General features: G+C 25.7%; 1 protein-coding gene across 1 annotated transcript in view; it reads right to left on the reverse strand.

The window, feature by feature from the left end:
- LOC112594985 (neuropeptide Y receptor type 6-like) overlaps positions 1-3,483 on the reverse strand; it is a 68,263-nt gene extending 64,780 nt beyond the window's left edge. The window contains exon 1 of the mRNA XM_025340040.1: positions 3,347-3,483. The gene's annotated coding sequence lies outside the window, so the exon portion shown is untranslated. The remainder of the gene's footprint in view (positions 1-3,346) is intronic.
- Positions 3,484-3,884: the final 401 nt, after the last annotated feature.

The following is a 3,884-nucleotide window of genomic DNA, read 5'->3' on the forward strand; positions in this document are numbered from 1 at the left end:
GTAGTAGTAGTAGTAGTAGTAGTAGTAGTAGTATATACAACACGCATGCGAGATAAAATTTAATTCAATTAATTTACGGGATGATCGAGAGATGAATAAAAATCTTAACTCATAACCCATAATTCTAAAACCATGCGTTTACTGGTAATTCGGTGTTTTTCGTTGAACGTGAAAATAAATACTCGGACTTCACATTATATTTCTGAGATTTATTTTTATTTTTATTTTTTTTTTTTTTGCCGTTATCTCGTTAACTCAAGATTCCAAACAGTAGTTGGTTTACGTCACTACACAAAATGTTTGGATAAGCTAAAATATACGCCAAAGGGGAGTATATATACAGACACGACATACACACACTCTCTCAATTCAATCGGGTGTATCATTAATCCCCTACATCGACCGGCTTTGGGCTGTGTCGACTATACGTATGTACCAATTCACAACAAACGTCAAATTAGAAAATTAAGTGAGACGGAATCTTGTAAGTATATAAAATATTATTTTAATTTAGTTATTATTGATTGAAAAGTATAAAAGAGATATTGGAATCCTCAAACGGAACTTGAAGCTAACTCTCTTCTCAAAGGTAAAATATCTTGTACTTATCATTTCTATTTTTTAGATGTTAACATAGTAAACACATTTTACCGCAACTTTTTTCTTCGCTGTTCAACAATTAATAACCGAACTATAATAGCTATTATAGTTTTATTACTAAAATAATTTAAACTGTTTTTATTTACGCTGTACGATTTATAAGTTCAGAATAGGACTAAAACTTACATGTTTGTAATAGTAATAATAGTAATGATTTTATATTTATCAACTGTATATTGTATACTTTCTCAAAACAAATGTATTTTTAACCTTGTATGTTTAATTGAATGTATATATATATATATATATGTAAACTTTTTCATTACATATTTTATTTATTGACCATTGAAATAAGTATTATTTTTACTTTTCATGATTAATTGTGTTGTTTACTTTTAATGTATATGCTAAATAGAATTTATATAAAATTGGAATACAGCGAATCTTATGATTAATATATTTAATATATTTATTTATTTATTTATTTATTTATTAATATATTTAATTCACGCAGTTCATAGAATTCAACATAATTTTTCTGTTTTTCGTGTAAGTATTTTAGATAATTTATTTGTGAGTTGTGATTGACTACTACAGTATGTTAGTGTAAATTTAAGATCAATTTTATTTTTGCTTATTTGTATAACAAGATTAGAATTTAAGTTAAGAGTTATCTATTCGCTTGATTTGGCATAAATTATTTGAGTGGTAACTGAATTTCTTTTATAGACTAGTTAAAATGAAGAAATCAAAACTAAAACCTGTTTTATATTAAAATTAAATACATTATGTGTTAATGATAATTGTAAAGTATTCTAAAGTTTATAAATTGCTAAAAAAAATAATTTTACATATTCATTTTCATTCCAAAATCTTATCATTAACATATTAAATAATTATAATATATGATTTATATTAATTTTTGAATCAATACTGCCTTACTTTAAACAGTGTAAATGGGTTTATAGTATAAATAGAAAATATCTTAAGATTAATCTACATATTTATTTTTTAAATGTCATACTGAAAAAATAAAACTAATAATAGTTATATGTAATAGTTTTGATTCCCCACTGATAATTTTTCTAAAATAAAAAAAAAATAATAAAAATCATTATTTATAGTATAAATAGGTAATTTTGTCCAAATTTTAACTTCAAATAATTATTTTTATACATTTTTTTAGTCTTTTCTAATATCTATGAGGAAATATTGTATTACATTTTCTGACCTATGATAAAATTTCGAACTCCAAATGCACACAGGAAGAATTGTGCTTATATATTTTAAATATTTTTATACAGATATGAGAAAAAATGTTAAGGGATTAAATTTTCAATAATTTTAACCAAAATAATATTTGTTATCGACATTTATATAAAGAAAAACTAAAAAAAAAAAATGTATCATTCCTTAAAAAAAAATAAATAAATAGCTCAAAAAGATTAATAACTATATATTGATATTTAAACTATACAATATAGAAAACGATAATATAATTATTCAAAATAAATTTCAAATCTTTCTGTTTTTTTCTTTTTTTAATTATAACAAAATAAAGAAATAAACTTTGTCATAATCTGATTTAGCGTAAAACTCCTGTATTTTTTCAATTTTTTTTTTCGTTTCTTAATTATTAAAAAATGTATTGTGGTTACTTTACTTTTGAATCTGAAAAGCATCATCAACTAGATCTAATTTTTTACCAAAAACAATCCTAATAGTTGAAAATTTAAAGTATTTTTTTTATTACCTCGAAACATAAAATAAAATACAAAATAAATACATCTTTTTAAAACCAATCCATTACTCTTTTCGTTCAGAATCTAAAAATAAACAATTCAAATTCTCATGATATTTTTGTACGATCGTTTTTGTTTATCTTTAGTAAAAGCCTATTTTAAATTAAGCTACACTTACAAAATTTAAGCAAACTTCCAAAATGATTTAAATTTAGAAAAATCAATTTTGAGAGATAGCAAGTAGCAACACATAAAAGTTATAAACGAAAGTTTCCAAAAAACCCTAATGCATACAAACATAATAGACATAAACTTTTGTTTAATGAAAACTAATTTAACTTCTAACACAGATTTTGATGTTAACATATTAAATATAACATGTTACGTTCATGATCAACTAACTATCAAATACTTACAATGCTCATCTTAATAAATATAACTAAAAAATTAAAACATTGTAATACGTCACTAAATAATATTTATCCACATACGATTGATTTGTTCGTGTATAATTTACAATTTATATACATAACAACATACAAAATACTGTTTATCAAATAATTAATTGATAAAAAACCATATTTCAGTAATCGTTCAACAGTAATTTTTATATTCAATACTAAATTGTTAGTGCATTTGAGTGAGTCGTGCACTTTCAGCTTCCAAATTAAGCCATAAGTGCGGTCTTTATTTCGAAACGTATGAGTTGAATCATCTTATAGCCTTACAGGTGCAATTAATAACGCGAACAATTCTACAAAGATAGTCAAGATATCTTTTTATGGCTTAATTTTTTACGACATGAATATTACGTTTATGCATAGTACTACAATAACGTTGGCAGAATGTGCAAATAACTTGGCAACGGATAGCAACGACGGACAAATCGAATGACGGACACTATTCCGGTATCATATAAGATACTATGATCAATTTATTAATGTATAATATAAACTATTAAGTATAAGATATGGCATATTATCATGAAATATTATTATACTCACAGGGGTGCGATGCGTGTTGCTCGTAAATACTGTTATCGGGCTGAAAACCAAGTGCAACGTACAGACAGCGATTTGGATGTGCGTCGCGATTACGAACGATTACGGTGCGCTTTCCGCGAACATTTTCCGTGCCGCGGTGTTTGGGGACAACTGAAACGCCGCGCGGCACACGATACTCGGTTGGAGTACCATAGCGATGCATTTCGCGCCCCTCACGGCATCGAGGGCGCAAGCGTAGTAATTGCCTCGTAAAACGCCGACCCTTCGTGGTTTTATCCTTTAGTCTTTGAAAACCAGGTAGTCGCAGAAACTGAATAATTACAAAAACCTAATGATTTTTTCTTCTTACTAAAGCATCTGGTACAAAAATTGTATTAAAAAAAAAAAAAAAAAGAAAAAAAAATTAAATAATTTAAAAAATGTAATCAAGTGCATCATGTAAATTAACGTGTTTGAAACAAATATTAATAATGTGATCCTATTACGTATAGCATACCAGTAATCGTTCTCAAATTATAGCTATTTGTAATCATCGTGA

The sequence above is a fragment of the Melanaphis sacchari genome, unplaced genomic scaffold (genome assembly GCF_002803265.2).
Source record: "Melanaphis sacchari strain LSU unplaced genomic scaffold, SCAv2.0 Contig24_pilon_pilon, whole genome shotgun sequence".
Classification (NCBI taxonomy): Eukaryota; Metazoa; Arthropoda; class Insecta; order Hemiptera; family Aphididae; genus Melanaphis; species Melanaphis sacchari.